The sequence below is a fragment of the Scyliorhinus torazame genome, chromosome 23 (assembly GCF_047496885.1).
Source record: "Scyliorhinus torazame isolate Kashiwa2021f chromosome 23, sScyTor2.1, whole genome shotgun sequence".
NCBI classification, from domain to species: domain Eukaryota; kingdom Metazoa; phylum Chordata; class Chondrichthyes; order Carcharhiniformes; family Scyliorhinidae; genus Scyliorhinus; species Scyliorhinus torazame.
Window position 1 is genome coordinate 51,345,940 of NC_092729.1, and position 22,029 is coordinate 51,367,968.

Consider the following 22,029-nt stretch of genomic DNA (forward strand, 5'->3'; position numbering starts at 1 on the left):
GATGTGGTGGCCTTTGCCACATTGATCGCCCGGAGGCTAATTGTATTGGAAGGGAAGTCAGAAGAGCCGCCAACAATATCGACATGGTTGAGGGATATTGCGGAATTCCTTAAACTTGAGAAACTAAAGTTAGCCCTTTGTGGCTCAGGTGGGGGGTTCTGGATGAGATGGAAGCTGTTCTTGTCTCTATTTACAGATCTGTTTGTTGCCAGTGGGTAAGGGGAGGGAAGAGGGGAAAGTTTAATGGAAATAAAGGAATAAATCTCAAATGAGGAGAATAGTATTTTGTTTGTGTTGTGACTGATTGTTTGTATTTTGTTATGTCCATCCTCATCGGAATGAAAATATTTAAAAAAAACACAGCAATAATGACCACATTTAAAACAAATTAGCTCACGGACTGCAAAATGGGTTTGAAGGTCTTGAGTTAAAAGTCTTAAACTTAAAGGTGGGAATGAGGGAGTTAATTCATCCTTTCCACTGGGGACGTGGGGGAATTGCCCACCATGATCACATTTCTGATTGTGGAATCTTACTGTGCAATCAATATGCCTGCTGTCAGTTTGTACAGGTTCAAGTAGAAAGAGAGAAAGAAATCCATCTTCAGAGACTCTGAACTTAATTTTGAAAGTGCCCCATTTTTGGGGCTCTTCCTGTGCACAAGCTGCCTGCAGAATTCCCCAAATTAAAAACAAGGTGAGAGAGGAGCGTGAGGGGCGAGGTAACAGAAAGCAGTTGGGGTTATCAAACTGACCGTTTTCATTGAATATAAATTGTTTCATTATAAATTCGAATCTCAGGAATTGATATCAGAGGATTTCAGTGAAAGATCCCATTGAACCTCCTTGTCTGATAAAATGATGTTTTTGCCGATGACCCTGTATTTATTCAGGAATAAACTTTACATCTCACAGAGTGAAAAAATCAAATTGAATCCAAATTTCTCAAGCAGCTCATTAAAGAAATCTGTCCGTGAACAACAAGTAAAATATGAAGTGAAACTTTGCAATGAGCTTTGTTTGTCTGGCCAGGAATCTTCTCTCTAAATGGAAGCAGAAATGAAGTTGTGTTTAACTCACATTCTGTGATTTCTTGCTGGTTTTTACTCATTCTATGGAAAGCCTTCCTAAGGCGACAGACGAATGGTTATTCCCAACAGGTCAGAAATTCAGAGGGAACAAATGTTAAACAAAGACAGAAATAAGGACAGGACATTGCTGAATCTGTTGTTATCTGCTGAATTAACATAACCATAGACAGGAGAAGTGTTACCTTTGCAGACACAGGAAACACACCGAGGGGGACACTGAGGAGATCCCAGTCCAAACTTTTTTCAATCATTTCCCAAATGTTTCACAACATTTGTGGCACTTCCAAAATGTAAGATACTTTGCTGTCTGTATTCTGTGAATCCAGCTGTGAAATATCTTCACTTCAATGTCTTTTCCCCAACACTATCCCCATGTCCCTTTATGTCGTTGGGATTTAGAAATCTGTCAATTTCTGCTTTAAACTTGGTCAATAACTTTCCATCTTTGAGAGTGGAGACATCACCAGGAATGTGGGATTAGATCTCCAGGGTTAGGTTGGGGAAACAGGGCTCGTTCGGGTCCTATTGAACCAATCTCTCCTCCTAGGACAGTCCGGCAATCTCCCTATCAGCCGATTGATCCTCCGCTGCACTCCCTCTCTGGCAACGATATCCTTTCTATGTTAGGGAGACCAAAAACTGTACACAGTACTCCAGGTGTGGTCTCACCAAGGCCTTGTGTAACTGCAGTAAGACATCTCCACTTCTGAATTCAAATCCCTCTTTCAATGAAGGCCAACATATCATTGGTCTTCTTAACTGCTTGCTGCACCCCCCTCTCCACTTTCAGTGACTGGTGTACAAGCTCCCTTTGTGCATCCACATTGCCCAACATATCACCATTTAAATTTGACTCTTTCCTTCAGTTTTTGTTTGACACTAACTTGGACAACTGTCCCAATTGTCTCAGTGTTGTGCTCACATAAAATGGCCACCGTTCAGTAACTTAAAATGGCTGACTGCTGATCGTGGATTTGTTTAGACAGATTCCCAGAGAGAGAGATAGAGAGGTGCAGAGACAGAGAAGATGGGGAGAATAACAGAATACATTAATTCAAGATTCAGAATCTCCATCAAACACTGTTAGCAAAAGGACATCATGGGGTTAGATACAGATTACACATCCCTCTTCACTGTCCCCATCAAACATTCCCAGGACAGCTACAGTACGAGGATGTATACAGAGTAAAGCTCCCTCTACACGTCCCCATCAGACACTCCCAGGACAGGTACAGCACGGGGTTAGATACAGCGTAAAGCTCCCTCCACACAGTCCCCATCAAACACTCCCAGGACAGGTACAGCACAGGGTTAGATACAGAGTAAAGCTCCGTCTACACTGTCCCCATCAAACACTCCCAGGACAGGTACGCACGGGGTTAGATACAGAGTAAAACTCCCTCAACACAGTCCCCATCAAACAATCCCAGGACAGGTACAGCATGGGGTTAGATACAGAGTAAAGCTCCCTTCACACTGTCCCCATCAAACACACCCAGGACAGGTACAGCACGGGGTTAGATACAGAGTAAATCTCCCTCCAAACTGTCCTCATCAAACACTCCCAGGACAGGTACAGCATGGGGTTAGATACAGAGTAAAGCTCCCTTCACACTGTCCCCATCAAACACACCCAGGACAGGTACAGCACGGGGTTAGATACAGAGTAAATCTCCCTCCAAACTGTCCTCATCAAACACTCCCAGGACAGGTACAGTACGGGGTTAGATACAGAGAAAAGCTCCCTCTACACTGTCCCCATCAAACACTCCCAGAACAGGTACAGCACGAGGTTAGATACAGAGTAAAGCTTCCTGTACACTGTCCCCATCAAACACTCCCAGGACAGGCACAGCACGGGGTTAGACACAGGGTAAGATTTCCTCTACACTGTCTCCATCAAACACACCCAGGACAGGTACAGCACGGGGTTCGTGCAGATTAAAGCTCCCTCTACACTGTCCCCATCAAACACTCCCAGGACAGGTTCTGCACGGGGTTAGATACAGAGTAAAGCTCCCTCTACACTGTCCCCATCAAACACTCCCAGGACAGGTACAGCACGGGGTTCGATACAGATTAAAGCTCCCTCTAAACTGTCCCCATCAAACACTCCCAGGACAGGTACAGCACGGTGTTAGAGACAGAGTAAAGCTCCCTCAACACTGTCCCCATCAAACACTCTCAGGCCAGGTACAGCACAGGGTTAGATACAGAGTAAAGCTCCCTCTACTTTCTCCCCATCAAACACTCCGAGGACAGGTACAGCACAGGGCTTGATACAGAGTAAAGCTCCCTCTGCATTGTCCACATCAAACACTCCCAGGACAGGTACAGCACAGGGCTAGATACAGAGTAAAGCTCCCTCTACACTCTCCCCATCAACACTCCCAGGACAGATACAGCACAGGGCTAGATACAGAGTAAAGCTCCCTCTACACTGTCCCCATCAAACACTCCCAGGACAGGTACAGCACAGGGTTAGATACAGAGTAAAGCTCCCTCTACTTTCTCCCCATCAAACACTCCGAGGACAGGTACAGCACAGGGCTTGATACAGAGTTAAACTCCCTCTGCATTGTCCACACCAAACACTCCCAGGACAGCTACAGCACAGGGCTAGATACAGAGTAAAGCTCCCTCTGCACTGTCTCCAAGATCACTCCCAAGACATGGCAGAGGCAGGACAACGTGGAAATCACCATCCCTGTGTATAGTCTGCACAGCGCTGTTGGAATGTGATACATTTCAATCAGAGCTCACAGAATGATAGAATATACATTGCAGGAGTAGCCCATTTGGCCCATCGAGTCTGCACTGGCCCTCGGAGAGAGCACCCTACCCAAGCCCACGCCTCCACCCTATCCAAATAACCCCAGTAACACCACCTAACCTTTGGGCCACAAAGGGGCAATTTAGCACAGCAAACATCTCCTCACATCCTTCTAGGCCCTAGTGAATACAGGCACAATGATAGAATCCCTACAATGCAGAAGGAGGCCATTCTGCCCATCGAATCTACACCAACCCTCTGACACAGCATTCTATGTAAGCTCAGTCACCCGCCCTATCCCAATAACTCCTTAACCTAATCTAAACAATCTTTCTTGGACACTAAGGGGTAATTTAGCAGGACCATTCAACCTAGCCTGCACATCTTTGGACTGTGGAAGGAAACCGGAGCACCCGGAGGAAACCCACGCACACACGGGGAGAAACTGCCAACTCCACGTAATCAGTAACACAAGGCCGGAATTTAACCCAGGTCACTGGCACAGTGAGGCAGCAGTGCTAACCACTGTGCCACAGTCAAACCAATCTCTCCTTGTAGGACAGTCCGGTAACCTCCCTATCAGCCGATTGACCCTCCGCTGCACTCCCTCTCTGGCAACGATATCCTTTCTTAGTTAGGGAGACCGAAACTGTACGCAATACTCCAGGTGTGGTCTCACCAAGGCCTTGCGTAACTGCAGTAAGACATCTCCACTTCTGAACTCAAATCCCTCTTTCAATGAAGGCCAACATATCATTGGTCTTCTTAACTGCTTGCTGCACCCCCCTCTCCACATTCAGTGACTGGTGTACAAGGACAGCCAGCTCCCTTTCTTCATCCACATTCCCCAACAAATCACTGTTTAAATCAGACACTTTCCATCAGGATTTTGTTGTACCAACGTGTACAAATGTCAGAAATGACTGTGCTGTGCTCACCTAAAATGGCCACCATTAAGTAACTTAAAATGGTTGACTGCTGATCGTGGATTTTGTTCTGACAATATTCCCAGACAGACAGAGAGAGAAGCAGAAACAGAGGGATGGAGAAACTAATAGAAGACATTTATTTGAGATTTTGAAACTCCGTCAAACACGACCAGCAAAGGTACATCATGGGGTTAGACACAGATTCCTCTACACTGTCCCTGGCAAACACTCCAGGACAGGTACATCACGGGGTTAGATATCGAGCAAGGCTCTCTCTACACTGTGCCCATTAAACACTCCCAGGACAGGTACAGCACGGGGTTAGATACAGAGTAAAGCTCCCTCTACAGTGTCCCCATCAAACACTCCCAGGACAGGTTTATATATAGAATAACAGAAACCCGGGAGTGAGTTACACACTGGAATCTAATCGAGGGGTTCAGGATGGTTTTTATATAGAATAACAGATACCCGGGAGTGAGTTACAGACTGGAATCTAATCGAGGGGTTCGGGGTGGTTTATATATTGAATAACAGATACCCGGGAGTGAGTTACAGACTGGAATCTAATCGAGGGGTTCGGGGTGGTTTATATATAGAATAACAGATACCCGGGAGTGAGTTACAGACTGGAATCTAATCGAGGGGTTCAGGGTGGTTTATATATAGAATAACAGGTACCCGGGAGTGAGTTACAGACTGGAATCTAATCGAGGGGTTCAGGGTGGTTTATATATAGAATAACAGATACCCGGGAGTGAGTTACAGACTGGAATCTAATCGAGGGGTTCAGGGTGGTTTATATATAGAATAACAGATACCCGGGAGTGAGTTACAGACTGGAATCTAATCGAGGGGTTCAGGGTGGTTTATATATAGAATAACAGATACCCGGGAGTGAGTTACAGACTGGAATCTAATCGAGGGGTTTGGGTGGTTTATATATAGAATAACAGATACCCGGGAGTGAGTTACAGACTGGAATCTAATCGAGGTGTTCAGGATGGTTTATTTATAGAATAACAGATACCCGGGAGTGAGTTACAGACTGGAATCTAATCGAGGGGTTCAGGATGGTTTATATATAGAATAACAGATACCCGGAAGTGAGTTACAGACTGGAATCTAATCGAGGGGTTGTGGGTGGTTTATATATAGAATAACAGATACCCGGGAGTGAGTTACAGACTGGAATCTAATCGAGGGGTTCAGGATAGTTTATATATAGAATAACAGATACCCGGGAGTGAGTTACAGACTGGAATCTAATCGAGGGGTTTGGGTGGTTTATATATAGAATAACAGATACCCGGGAGTGAGTTACAGACTGGAATCTAATCGAGGTGTTCAGGATGGTTTATTTATAGAATAACAGATACCCGGGAGTGAGTTACAGACTGGAATCTAATCGAGGGGTTCAGGATGGTTTATATATAGAATAACAGATACCCGGAAGTGAGTTACAGACTGGAATCTAATCGAGAGGTTCGGGGTGGTTTATATATAGAATAACAGGTACCCGGGAGTGAGTTACACACTGGAATCTAATCGAGGGGTTCAGGATGGTTTATATATAGAATAACAGATACCCGGGAGTGAGTTACAGACTGGAATCTAATCGAGGGGTTCGGGGTGGTTTATATATAGAATAACAGATATCCAGGAGTGAGTTACAGACTGGAATCTAATTGAGGGATTCAGGGTGATTCATATATAGAATAACAGATACTCGGGAGTGAGTTACAGACTGGAATCTAATCGAGGGGTTCAGGATGGTTTATATATAGAATAACAGATACCCGGGAGTGAGTTACACACTGGAATCTAATCGAGGGGTTCGGCATAGTTTATATATAGAATAACAGATACCCGGGAGTGAGTTACAGACTGGAATCTAATCGAGGGGTTCAGGGTGGTTTATATATAGAATAGCAGATACCCGGAAGTGAGTTACAGACTGGAATCTAATCGAGGGGTTCAGGATGGTTTATATATAGAATGACAGATACCCGGGAGTGAGTTACACACTGGAATCTAATCGAGCGGTTCGGCATAGTTTATATATAGAATAACAGATACCCGGGAGTGAGTTACAGACTGGAATCTAATCGAGGGGTTCAGGGTGGTTTATATATAGAATAACAGATACCCGGGAGTGAGTTACAGACTGGAATCTAATCGAGGGGTTCAGGGTGGTTTATATATAGAATAACAGATACCCGGGAGTGAGTTACAGACTGGAATCTAATCGAGGGGTTCAGGGTGGTTTATATATAGAATAACAGATACCCGGGAGTGAGTTACAGACTGGAATCTAATCGAGGGGTTGGGGATGGTTTATCTAGAGAATAACAGATACCCGAGAGTGAGTTACAGACTGGAATCTAATCGAGGGGTTCGGGATGGTTTATCTAGAGAATAACAGATACCCGAGAGTGAGTTACAGACTGGAATCTAATCGAGGGGTTCGGGATGGTTTATATATAGAATAACAGATACCCGAGAGTGAGTTACAGACTGGAATCTAATCGAGGGGTTCGGGATGGTTTATATATAGAATAAGATACCTGGGAGTGAGTTACAGACTGGAATCTAATCGAGGGGTTCAGGGTGGCTTTGATATAGAATAACAGATACCCGGGAGTGAGTTACAGACTGGAATCTAATCGAGGGGTTCAGGATGGTTTATATATGGAATAACAGATACCCGGGAGTGAGTTACAGACTGGAATCTAATCGAGGGGTTCAGGATTGTTTATATATAGAATAACAGATACCCGGGAGTGAGTTACAGACTGGAATCTAATCGAGGGGTTCAGGATAGTTTATATATAGAATACCAGATACCCGGGAGTGAGTTACAGACTGGAATCTAATCGAGGGGTTCAGGATGGTTTATATATAGAATAACAGATACCCGGGAGTGAGTTACAGACTGGAATCTAATCGAGGGGTTCAGGATGGTTTATATATGGAATAACAGATACCCGGGAGTGAGTTACAGACTGGAATCTAATCGAGGGGTTCAGGATTGTTTATATATAGAATAACAGATACCCGGGAGTGAGTTACAGACTGGAATCTAATCGAGGGGTTCAGGATCGTTTATATATAGAATAACAGATACCCGGGAGTGAGTTACAGACTGGAATCTAATCAAGGGGTTCAGGGTGGTTTATATATAGAATAACAGACACCCGGGAGTGAGTTACAGACTGGAATCTAATCAAGGGGTTCAGGATCGTTTATATATAGAATAACAGATACCCGGGAGTGAGTTACAGACTGGAATCTAATCGAGGGGTTCGGGGTGGTGTATATATAGAATAACAGATACCCGGGAGTGAGTGACTGACTGGAATCTAATCGAGGGGATCAGGATCGTTTATATATAGAATAACAGATACCCGGGAGTGAGTTACAGACTGGAATCTAATCGAGGGGTTCGGGGTGGTTTATATATAGAATAACAGATACCCGGGAGGGAGTTACAGACTGGAATCTAATCGAGGGGTTCGGGGTGGTTTATATATAGAATAACAGATACTCGGGAGTGAGTTACAGACTGGAATCTAATCGAGGGGTTCGGAGTGGTTTATATATAGAATAACAGATACCCGGGAGTGAGTTACAGACTGGAATCTAATCGAGGGGTTCGGGGTGGTTTATATATAGAATAACAGACACCCGGGAGTGAGTTACAGACTGGAATCTAATCGAGGGGTTCGGGGTGGTTTACAAACAGAGAGTGAGGGACACACAGAGAGCGAGGGACACACACAGAGAGCGGGGGACACACAGAGAGCGAAGGACACAGAGAGCGAGGGGTGCACAGAGAGCGAGACACACACACACAGAGCGAGGGACGCACAGAGCGAGGGACACACACAGAGAGCGAGGGGCACACAGAGAGCGAGGGACGCACAGAGAGCGAGGGACGCACAGAGCGAGGGACACACACAGAGAGCGAGGGAGGCACAGAGTGAGGGACACACACACAGAGCGAGGGACGCACAGAGCGAGGGACACACACAGAGAGCGGGGGACAAACAGAGAGTGAGGGACACACAGAGAGCGAGGGACACACACAGAGAGCGGGGGACACACAGAGAGCGAAGGACAAAGAGAGCGAGGGGTGCACAGAGAGCGAGACACACACACACAGAGCGAGGGACACACAGAGTGCGAGGAACACACAGAGAGCGAGGGACTCACAGAGAGCAAGGGACACACAGAGAGCGAGGGACACACAGAGAGCGAGGGATGTACAGAGAGCGAGGGACACACAGAGAGCGAGGGACGCACAGAGAGCGAGGGACACACAGAGAGCGAATTACACAGAGAGCGAGGGGTTCACAGAGAGCGAGGAACACACACAGAGAGCGAGGGACACACACAGAGAGCGAGGGACACACAGAGAGTGAGGGACACACAGAGAGTGAGGTACACACAGAGAGCGAAGAACACACAGAGAGCGAGGGACACACAGAGAGCGAGGGACACACAGAGAGCGAGGGACACAGAGAGCAAGGGACACACAGAGAGCGAGGAACACACAGAGAGCTAGGGACGCACTGAGAGCGAGGGACACACAGAGAGCGAGGGACACACAGAGAGCGAGGGACACACAGAGAGCGAGGGTCACACAGAGAGCGAGGGACTCACACAGAGAGCGAGGGACACACAGAGAGCAAGGAACACACACAGAGAGCGAGGGACTCACAGAGAGCGAGGGATGCACAGAGAGCGAGGGACACACCAGAGAGCGAGGGACACACAGAGAGCAAGTAACACACACACAGAGCGAGGGACACACAGAGAGCGAGGGACACACACAGAGAGCGAGGGTCACACAGAGAGTGAGGGACACACAGAGAGCGAGGGAAACACAGAGAGTGAGGGACACACAGAGAGCGAGGAATACACAGAGAGCGAGGGACACACATTATTTAACGAATGAGTGCGTTACAGAGTGGAATCAAATCGAGGGGTTAGATTTAACTCACTCTTACACACTCACTCACTAACACACACTATTGTGCACATAATAACTAACTGACTCTTACACACCCTGACTTACACTCGCTCACTAGTATACTCACTTACTGACGCACACTCACTTACACACTGAAACTCACTTATTCCTACACACTCACTCATTATTACACACTCACTTACTCTCAAACTCTAACTTACAAATTCACACCACTCACTCAGTCTTAAACACACTCACATTCTCTCACACTTAAACACTCACTTGCACACTCACTCACACTCCCTCACTCACTCTTACACATTCCCTCTCACACACACATACTCACTCTTACACACTCACTCACTCATACACACTCACTCATTCATACACTCACTCACTCTTATGTACTCACTCACACGCACTATTACACACACACATGCACACTCACTCACCTACTCACTCATTCTTACACACTAACTCGCTCACACACACAAACTCACTTACACAATCGCTCACACTGACACACTCACACACTGACTCGCTCACTCTTACACACAGTCACACTAACACACACTCACTGTTAACAGATACACTGGAGTGTGACACAGTGTGCAATCTAATTGTGGGGTTAGATTTCACTCACTCACACACTTACACACATACTCTTACACACTCGCTCACACTCTTACTCAATCGTGCACTAACACACACGCTCACTCACTAACTCACTCTTACACACCCTGTCTCACACTCGCTCACTATTACACACTGACTCACTCACACTCACCTACACACTCACTCACTCCTACAGGCTCACTCATTAGTACACACTGATTCACACACCCTCACTTACTTTCACACACTCACTCAGTCTTACACACACACACTCTCACACTCACTGTCACACACAGTCACACACTCTTTCTGACACGCCTGTCACTCTGACACAATCACACCCAGATGCTAACACACATCACTCTTGCATACTAACTCACACTCAGTTCGACACACTCACTCACACTCTCACTGTTATACACAGACACACTCTTTCACACTCTATCACCTACTCACTCATTCTTACAGACTAACTCACACACACTCACTCACACACTGAAACTGACTTACACAATCACTCACACCGATATACGAACACACACTGATTCGCTCACTCTTACACACACCATTACACACTCAGTCACTCTTGACACAGTCACTCACTCAAATATTCACACACAACTAACTCGTTCACACTTGCACACTGACTCAGACACTCGCTTACACAATCACTCACACTCACTCTTATGCACACTCTCACACTCACTCACACACAGTCTGACACACAGTCTGACACACTCAATCACTCTTACTCAATCACTAACTAACACACACTTTCACACACTCACTAACTAACTGTTACACACCCTGACTCACATTCGCTCACGATTACGCTCACTCACACTCACCGAAACATTTAAACAGAGAGCGAAGGACGCACAGAGAGCGAAGGACTCACAGAGAGCCAGGGACGCACAGTGAGCGAAGGACGCACAGAGAGCGAGGGACGCACAGAGAGCGAGGGACGCACAGAGAGCGAGGGACACACAGAGCGAATGAGACACAGAGCGAGGGACACACACAGAGCGAGGGACAGACAGAGAGTGAGGGACACACAGAGAGCGAGGGACACACAGAGCGAGGGACACAAAGAGAGCGATGGACACACAGAGAGCGAGGGATGCACAGAGAGCGAGGGACGCACAGAGAGCGAGGGACGCACAGACCGAGGGACACACAGAGAGCGAGGGACACACACAGAGAGCGAGGGACACACACAGAGCGAGGGAAACACAGAGCGAGGGACACACAGAGCGAGGGACACACAGAGCGAGGGACACACACAGAGCGAGGGACTCACAGAGCGAGGGACACACAGAGCGAGGGACACACACAGAGCGAGGGACAGACAGAGAGTGAGGGACACACAGAGAGCGAGGGATACACACAGAGCGAGGGACACACACAGAGCGAGGGACGCACAGAGAGCGAGGGACACACAGAGAGCGCAGAACGCACAGAGAGCGAGGGACACACAGAGAGCGAGGGACACACACAGAGAGCGAGGGACACACAGAGAGTGAGGGACACACAGAGCGAGGGACACACACAGAGCGAGGGACACACAGAGAGCGAGGGACACACAGAGAGTGAGGGACACACAGAGCGAGGGACACACACAATGCGAGGGACACACAGAGAGCGAGGGACACACAGAGAGTGAGGGACACACAGAGAGCGAGGGACACACAGAGAGCGAGGGATACACAGAGAGCGAGGGACACACAGAGAGCGAGGGACACACAGAAGCGAGGGACACACACAGAGCGAGGGACACACAGAGAGCGAGGGACACACAGAGAGTGAGGGACACACAGAGAGCGAGGGACACACAGAGAGCGAGGGATTCACAGAGAGCGAGGGACACACAGAGAGCGAGGGACACACAGAGAGCGAGGGACACACAGAGAGCGAGGGATACACAGAGAGTGAGGGACACACAGAGCGAGGGACACAATGAGCGAGGGTCACAAAGAGCGAGGGACACAGAGCGAGGGACACACACAGAACGAGGGACACACACAGAGCGAAGGACAAACAGAGAGCGAGGGAAACACAGAGAGCGAGGGAAACACAGAGAGCGAGGGACAGACAGAGAGCGAGGGACGCACAGAGTGCGCAGAACGCACAGAGAGCGAGGGACACACAGAGAGCGAGGGAAACACACAGAGAGCGAGGGACACACACAGAGAGTGAGGGACACACAGAGAGTGAGGGACACACAGAGAGCGAGGGACACACAGAGAGCGAGGGATACACAGAGAGCGAGGGACACACAGAGAGCGAGGGACACACAGAGAGCGAGGGACACACAGAGAGCGAGGGATACACAGAGAGTGAGGGACACACAGAGCGAGGGACACAATGAGCGAGGGTCACAAAGAGCGAGGGACACAGAGCGAGGGACACACACAGAACGAGGGACACACACAGAGCGAAGGACAAACAGAGAGCGAGGGAAACACAGAGAGCGAGGGAAACACAGAGAGCGAGGGACAGACAGAGAGCGAGGGACACGCAGAGCGAGGGACGCACACAGAGAGGGACACAAAGAGCGAGGGGTACAGAGAGCGAGGGACACAGACAGCGAGGGACACAAGACAGCGAGGGACACAAGACAGCGAGGGACACACAGAGAGCAAGGACCGCACAGTGAGCGAGGGACACACAGAGCAAGGGACACACACAGAGAGCGAGGGACACACAGAGAGCGACGGACACACAGTGAGCGAGGGAAACACAGAGCGAGGGGCACACAGAGAGCGAGGGGCACACAGAGAGCGAGGGACACAGAGAGCGAGGGACACACAGAGAGCGAGAGACACACAGAGAGCGAGGGACACACAGAGAGCGAGGGACACACACAGTGCGAGGGACGCACAGAGAGCGAGGGACACACACAGAGCGAGGGACACACAGAGCGAGGGACACACAGAGAGCGAGGGACACACAGAGAGCGAGGGACGCACAGAGAGCGAGGGGCACACAGAGAGCGAGGGAGGCACAGAGAGCGAGGGACACACAGAGAGCGAGGGACGCACAGAGAGCGAGGGGCACACAGAGAGCGAGGGACGCACAGAGATCGAGGGACACACAGAGAGCGTGGAACACACAGAGATCGAGGGGCGCACAGAGAGCGAGGGAAACACAGAGAACGAGGGACACACAGAGATTGAGGGACACGCAGAGCGAGGGGCGCACAGATAGAGGGACACAAAGAGCGAGGGTACAGTGAGCGAGGGACACTGACATCGAGGAACATAGACAGCGAGGGACACAGAGAGCGTGGTACACACAGAGATCGAGGGGCGCACAGAGAGCGAGGGACGCACAGAGAGCGAGGGACACACAGAGATCGAGGGACACAAAGAGAGCGATGGACACACAGAGAGCGAGTGACACACAGAGAGCGAGGGACACACAGAGAGCAAGGGACACACAGAGAGCAAAGGACACGCACAGAGCGTGGGAAACACAGAGATCGAGGGACGCACAGAGAGAGGGACGCACAGAGCGAGGCACACAGAGAGCGAGGGACACAGAGAGCGAGGGACACACAGAGAGCGAGGGACACACAGAGAGCGAAGGACGCACAGAGAGCGAGGGACACACAGAGGGCGAGGGACACAGAGAGCGAGGGGTGCACAGAGAGCGAGGGACACACACAGAGAGCGAGGGACGCACAGAGAGCTAGGGACACACAAGGAGCGAGGAACACACACAGAGAGTGCGGGACACACAGAGCGCGAGGGACACAGAGAGAGCGAGGGACGCAGAGAGAGCGAGTGGCACACAGAGAGCGAGGGACGCACAGAGAGCGAGGGACGCACAGAGAGCGAGGGACAACAGAGAGCGAGGGACGCACAGAGAGCGAGGGACGCAGAGAGAGCGAGGTACGCACAGAGAGCGAGGGACGAACAGAGAACGAGGGACAAACAGAGAGTGAGGGACACACAGAGAGCGAGGGACACACAGAGCGAGGGACACACAGAGCGAGGGACACACAGAGAGCGAGGGACACACAGAGAGCGAGGGACACACAGAGAGCGAGGGACACACAGAGAGCAAGGGACACACAGAGAGCAAAGGACACACACAGAGCGTGGGACACAAAGAGATCGAGGGACGCACAGAGAGAGGGACGCACAGAGCGAGGGACACAGACCGAGGGACACAGAGAGCGAGGGACACATAGAGCGAGGCACACAGAGAGCGAGGGACACAGAGTGCGAGGGGTGTACAGAGATCGAGGGACACACACAGAGAGCGAGGGACACACAGAGAGCGAGGGACACACAGAGAGCGAGGGACACACAGAGAGCGAGGGACACACAGAGAGCGAGGGACACAGAGAGCGAAGGACACACACAGAGAGCGAGGGACACACAGAGAGGGAGGGACACACAGAGAGCGAGGGACACACAGATAGGGAGGGAAACACAGAGAGGGAGGGACACATAGAGCGAGGGGTGCACAGAGAGCGAAGGACACACACAGAGAACGAGGGACACACAGAGAGCGAGGGACACACAGAGAGCGAAGGACGCACAGAGAGCGAGGGACACAGAGAGGGCGAGGGACACAGAGAGCGAGGGGTGCACAGAGAGCGAGGGACACACACAGAGAGCGAGGGATGCACAGAGAGCTAGGGACACACAAGGAGCGATGAACACACACAGAGAGTGAGGGACACACAGAGCGCGAGGGACACAGAGAGTGAGGGGTGCACAGAGAGCGAGGGACACGCACAGATCGAGGAACACTCAGAGAGCGAGGGACGCAGAGAGAGCGAGTGGCGCACAGAGAGCGAGGGACGCACAGAGAGCGACGCACAGAGAGCGAGGGACACACACAGAGAGCGAGGGACACACAGAGAGGGAGGGACACACAGAGAGCGAGGGACACACAGATAGGGAGGGAAACACAGAGAGGGAGGGACACATAGAGCGAGGGGTGCACAGAGAGCGAAGGACACACACAGAGAACGAGGGACACACAGAGAGCGAGGGACACACAGAGAGCGAAGGACGCACAGAGAGCGAGGGACACAGAGAGGGCGAGGGACACAGAGAGCGAGGGGTGCACAGAGAGCGAGGGACACACACAGAGAGCGAGGGATACACAGAGAGCTAGGGACACACAAGGAGCGATGAACACACACAGAGAGTGAGGGACACACAGAGCGCGAGGGACACAGAGAGTGAGGGGTGCACAGAGAGCGAGGGACACACACAGAGCGAGGAACACTCAGAGAGCGAGGGACGCAGAGAGAGCGAGGGACACACACAGAGCGAGGGACACACACAGAGCGAGGAACACTCAGAGAGCGAGGGACGCAGAGAGAGCGAGTGGCGCACAGAGAGCGAGGGACGCACAGAGAGCGACGCACGGAGAGCGAGGGACACACAGAGAGCGAGGGACACACAAAGAGCGAGGGACGCACAGAGAGCGAGGGACACACAGAGAGCGAGGGACGCACAGAGAACGAGGGACACACAGAGAGCGAGGGACACACAGAGAGTGAGGGACACACAGAGAGCGAGGGACACACAGAGAGCGAGGGACGCACAGAGAGTGAGGGACACACAGAGAGCGAGGGACACATAGAGAGCGAGGGACACACCGAGAGCGAGGGACACACCGTGAGCGAGGGACACACAGAGAGCGAGGGACACACAGAGAGCGAGGGACACACAAGGAGCGATGAACACACACAGAGAGTGAGGGACACACAGAGCGCGAGGGACACAGAGAGTGAGGGGTGCACAGAGAGCGAGGGACACACACAGAGCGAGGAACACTCAGAGAGCGAGGGACGCAGAGAGAGCGAGGGACACACAGAGAGCGAGGAACACTCAGAGAGCGAGGGACACACACAGAGCGAGGAACACTCAGAGAGCGAGGGACGCACAGAGAGCGAGGGACACACAAAGAGCGAGGGACGCACACAGAGCGAGGGACACACAGAGAGCGAGGGACACACACAGAGCGAGGAACACTCAGAGAGCGAGGTACACACAGAGAGCGAGGGACACAGAGAGTGAGGGGTGCACAGAGAGCGAGGGACACACACAGAGCGAGGAACACTCAGAGAGCGAGGGACGCAGAGAGAGCGAGGGACACACAGAGAGCGAGGAACACTCAGAGAGCGAGGGACGCACAGAGAACGAGGGACACACACAGAGCGAGGGACACACACAGAGCGAGGAACACTCAGAGAGCGAGGGACGCACAGAGAGCGAGGGACACACAAAGAGCGAGGGACGCACACAGAGCGAGGGACACACAGAGAGCGAGGGACACACACAGAGCGAGGAACACTCAGAGAGCGAGGTACACACAGAGAGCGAGGGACACACAAAGAGCGAGGGACGCACAGAGAGCGAGGGACACACAGAGAGCGAGGGACACACAGAGAGCGAGGGACACACACAGAGAGCGAGAGGCACACAGAGAGCGAGTGGCGCACAGAGAGCGAGGGACGCACAGAGAACGAGGGACACACAGAGAGCGAGGGACACACAGAGAGCGAGGGACGCACAGAGAACGAGGGACACACAGAGAGCGAGGGACGCACAGAGAGCGAGGGACACACAGAGAGCGAGGGACACATAGAGAGCGAGGGACACACCGAGAGCGAGGGACACACCGTGAGCGAGGGACACACAGAGAGCGAGGGACACACAGAGAGCGAGGGACACACACAGAGCGAGGGACACACAGAGAGCGAGAGGCACACAGAGAGCGAGGGACACATAGAGAGCGAGGGACGCAAAGAGAGCGGGGGACACACAGAGAGCGAGGGACACATAGAGAGCGAGGAACACACAGAGTGCGAGGGACAAACAGAGTGCGAGGGACACGCAGAGAGCGAGGGACGCACAGAGAGCGACGGACACACAGAGAGCGACGGACACATAGAGAGCGAGGGACACACTGAGAGCGAGGGACACACCATGAGCGAGGGACACACTGAGAGCGAGGGACACACCATGAGCGAGGGACACACAGAGAGCGAGGGACACACAGAGAGCGAGGGACACACAGAGAGCGAGGGACACAAAGAGAGCGAGGAACACACAGAGAGCGAGGGACACACAGAGAGCGAGGGCCACGCACAGAGAGCGAGGGACACACAGAGAGCAAGGGCACAGAAAACGAGGGGTGCACAGAGAGCGAGGGACACACAGTGAGCGAGGGATGCACAGAGAGCGAGGGATTCACAGAGAGCGAAGGACGCACAGAGAGCGAGGGACGCACAGAGATTGAGGGGTACACAGAGAGTGAGGGGTACACAGACAGTGAGGGGTACACAGAGAACGAGGGACACAGCTAGAGCGAGAGACACAGCGAGACCGAGGGACACAGCGAGAGCGACGACACAGCAAGAGCGTGGGACACAGCGAGAGCGAGAAGCACAGCGAGAGAAGGAGAGAGAGAGATAGAGTGATAGAAAGTGAGAGAGATGTACACAGTGAGCGAGAGTTGGACAAAGAGAGAGAGGGATAGAGATAGAGGGACAGAGAGAGAGGGGGACAGAGAGAGTGACACAGAGAGAAAGAGGTAGACAGTGAAAGAGAGGGATAGAGTGAGAGGACACTTTGAGAGCAACAGGGACACAGAGGGAGAGAGGGACAGAGAGAGGTGGGCACACGGAGAGAGTGAGGGACACACACAGAGAAAGAGGTACACAGCGGGTCAGGATCTGAGGTTTTGGGGACGTGAGTGGGTCAGGATGTGAGGGTTAGGGGACATGAGGGTGTGATGGTGTGAGGGTGCCAGGACGTGAGGCAGTCAGGACATTAGGGTTATCAAACTGACCGTTTTCATTCAATCCAAATTGTTTCTTTATAAATTCTAATCTCAGGAATTAACATCAGAAGATTTCAGTGAAAAATCTGCCTGTGAACAAGTAAAATATGAAGTGAAACTTTGCAATGAGCTTTGTTTGTCTGGCCAGGAATCTTCTCTCTAAATGGAAGCAGAAATGAAGTTGTGTTTAACTCACATTCTGTGATTTCTTGCTGGTTTTTACTCATTCTATGGAAAGCCTTCCTAAAGCGACAGATGAATGGTTATTCCCAACATGTCAGAAATTCAGAGGGAATAAATGTTAAACAAAGACAGAAATAAGGACAGGACATTGTGAATCTGTGGCTGTCTGCTGAATTAACATACCCATAGACAGGACAAGTGTTACCTTTGCAGACACAGGAAACACACCGAGGGGGACATTCCTGACAGAAAGTCGGGGGTGGGGACTGCACACAGGTCACTGAAGAGATCTCTAGTCCAAACTGTTTCTAATCATTTCCCAATTCTATTTTAAATTATGATTCAATCCTATTGGGAGGGGAGTGAGTGAGAGAGAGATGTGGCAGATGCAGTATAACATGGATAAATGTGAGGTTATGCACTTGGGTAGAAAAAATAAGAACGTCCCTGTCTAATAATTACATTTAATCCAATTTTTTCCGGCCTGCTCAGTGAACAACACTGGTGTGGGGAAGGCCAAGGTTTAGCTGAAGTCACATTCTGTGTGTGTGGGGCTGAGCAGCAAGGAGATCAGCATCTCTTGTCACTCATTTACATGTCAATAGAGAGCTGTCCTCTGAGACAGACATTCCACACATGGCAGAGACTAGGGGTGGAGTCTGCTCACAGCTCACTGAGGATATATCTGTGTCTGAGGGACTTTAGTTCACAAACCAAAAACCCACGACACTGAAAACATTACCCCTCTGCTTCAGTGTGTGTGTGTGTGTGTGTGTGTGTGTCGCTGGGTGTGTCAATCTCTCTGTTTTGAGCTGTGCATTTTGGGTGTTGACATGTTGCTGATTGGCTCGAGATTGGAAATGTTGGACTCCTGTTGTGCTGTTTTGTATTTTTTTTTTAAATGTCCCTGTTATTGTCTTTATAACCAATTTTATCTCCTTTTTTTCTCCAGAGGCATCTTTATTTGGAAAACTGGAAGGAGGTCGGGAATCCTGTGAGGAGGACGAGGGAGTGTGAATTCTTCCCGAGGGAGCGCTGGCTGAGGCCTGTTCCGCAGGCTTCACCCGGGTTATTACCCTGACTGAGGTTTAATTTTAATATTGGAGGGATCAAAGAGAGTGAGGGAGGGAGACATAAATATGTATAAGAGGTACAGAGAGACAGCAAGAAACACAAGAGAAGGGGATTTTCACAGTAACTTCATTGCAGTATTAATGTAAGCCTAATTGTGATAATAAAAAGATTTTGAGTATTAATTGTCTCTCAATCTTTTTTAACCTCTGGTTGAAAGCTGTGACTTATTTGTATTTGGATGTTGCTGAGGAGTTGTAAAACTGAAAAGGGGACCCTGGGCTCTCGCTGTATTAAATAGTTTTAATCTTTTCCAGTGGTTTAGTTAATTTTCTCCCTCTTTTTCCCAGGAATTTGAATTTTGAAAGACTGTAATGTGAGCAGGAATCTTTGGACAAAGGCTATTCTCCAAAGGACAAGTGGATGGACTGAGGCCTACTCCACAGGCCGCACTCACGTGAGTTGTCTCTTTATTGCCTCCCCGGCCTTGCACTAAGACACAAACACATTAAACCTTTGGTGGGCGGCAAAGAGTAAAATACAAATCTGGAATATGAAGCTGTCTAATTTTGTTCCAAAATGACAGGGGATATATTAATTCTGAGCATCCCAGGGGTGGGGGGGGGGGGGGCATTTCACTGTTTCAGCCAATCTCTGAAATCTGGTAGAGAGAGCGAGAGAAATCTCAGATCAGAAACTCTGAACTCAATTTTGAAAGTGGTCATCATTTGTTGGGCTCTCCCTGTGCACAGGTTGCCTGCAGAATTCACAAAATTAACGATAGTGGGGTCACTTTTAAAATGAATCCATTGACTGTAAAGTAATCTCGATTGCCCGGAATTAAAGTCCCTTAACTTGAAGCGGGTATAATTCTGGAATGAAGCCTGTGTTTTAGGCTGAGACACAAGTTTTTTTTAAAGAAAATACAGCACAGAACAGGCCCTTCGGCCCACGATGTTGTGCCGAACCTTTGTCCTAGATTAATCATAGATTATCATTGAATTTACAGTGCAGAAGGAGGCCATTCGGCCCTTTGAGTCTGCACCGGCTCTTGGAAAGAGCACCCTACCCAAACTCAACACCTCCACCCAACACAAAGGGCGATTTTGGACACTAAGGGCAATTTTTCATGGCCAATCCACCTAACCTGCACATCTTTGGACTGTGGGAGGAAACCGGAGAACCCGGAGGAAACCCACGCAGACAAGTCTCTCACCCTCTCAGTCTCTCACCCTCTCAGTCTCTCTCCCTCTCAATCTCTCACCCTCTCAGTCTCTCTCTCCCTCTCAGTCTCTCCCTCTCTCTCTCTCTCTTCCTCTCAGTCTCTCCCCCTCTCAGCCTCTCCCTCCCTCTCAATCTCTCACCCTCTCAGTCTCTCTCCCTCTCAGTCTCTCTCTCTCCCTCTCAGTCTCTCCCCCTCTCCCTCCCTCTCAATCTTTCACCCTCTCAGTCTCTCCCTCCCTCTCAGTCTCTCCCCCTCTCTCCCTCTCAGTCTCTCCCTCTCAGTCTCTCCCTCTCAGTCTCTCTCCCTCTCAGCCTCTCTCTCCCTCTCAGTCTCCCTCACCCTCTCAGTCTCCCTCACCCTCTCAGCCTCTCTCTCCATCTCAGCCTCTCTCACCCTCTCAATCTCTCTCCCTCTCAGTCTCTCTCTCCCTCTCAGTCTCTCTCTCCCTCTCAGTCTCTCACCCTCTCAGTCTCTCACCCTCTCTCTCCCTCTCAGTCTCTCTCCCTCTCAATCTCTCACCCTCTCAGTCTCTCCCTCCCTCTCAGTCTCTCCCTCTCTCTCTCTCTCCCTCTCAGTCTCTCCCCCTCTCAGCCTCTCCCTCCCTCTCAATCTCTCACCCTCTCAGTCTCTCTCCCTCTCAGTCTCTCTCTCTCCCTCTCAGTCTCTCCCCCTCTCAGCCTCTCCCTCCCTCTGAATCTCTCACCCTCTCAGTCTCTCCCTCCCTCTCAGTCTCTCCCTCTCTCTCTCTCTCCCTCTCAGTCTCTCACCCTCTCAGTCTCTCCCTCTCAGTCTCTCTCCCTCTCAGTCTCTCTCCCTCTCAGTCTCCCTCACCCTCTCAGCCTCTCTCCCTCTCAGCCTCTCTCACCTTCTCAATCTCTCTCCCTCAGTCTCTCTCTCCCTCTCAGTCTCTCTTCCTCTCAGCCTCTCTCTCCCTCTCAGTCTCCCTCACCCTCTCAGTCTCCCTCACCCTCTCAGCCTCTCTCTCCATCTCAGCCTCTCTCACCCTCTCAATCTCTCACCCTCTCAGTCTCTCTCCCTCTCAGCCTCTCTCACCCTCTCAGCCTCTCTCTCCATCTCAGCCTCTCTCACCCTCTCAATCTCTCTCCCTCTCAGTCTCTCTCTCCCTCTCAGTCTCTCTCTCCCTCTCAGTCTCTCACCCTCTCAGCCTCTCACCCTCTCAGTCTCTCACCCTCTCTCTCCCTCTCAGTCTCTCTCCCTCTCAATCTCTCACCCTCTCAGTCTCTCCCTCACTCTCAGTCTCTCCCTCTCTCTCTCTCTCTCCCTCTCAGTCTCTCCCTCCCTCTCAATCTCTCACCCTCTCAGTCTCTCTCCCTCTCAGTCTCTCTCTCTCCCTCT

General features: G+C 50.7%; 1 long non-coding RNA gene across 1 annotated transcript in view; it reads left to right on the forward strand.

The window, feature by feature from the left end:
- Positions 1 to 19,906, forward strand: part of LOC140399605 (uncharacterized) — a 1,122,925-nt gene extending 1,103,019 nt beyond the window's left edge. Inside the window, exons 4-5 of the long non-coding RNA XR_011937755.1 lie at positions 19,330 to 19,463; positions 19,799 to 19,906. This is a non-coding gene — a long non-coding RNA (uncharacterized lncRNA). The remainder of the gene's footprint in view (positions 1 to 19,329; positions 19,464 to 19,798) is intronic.
- The last annotated feature ends 2,123 nt before the right edge of the window (positions 19,907 to 22,029 follow it).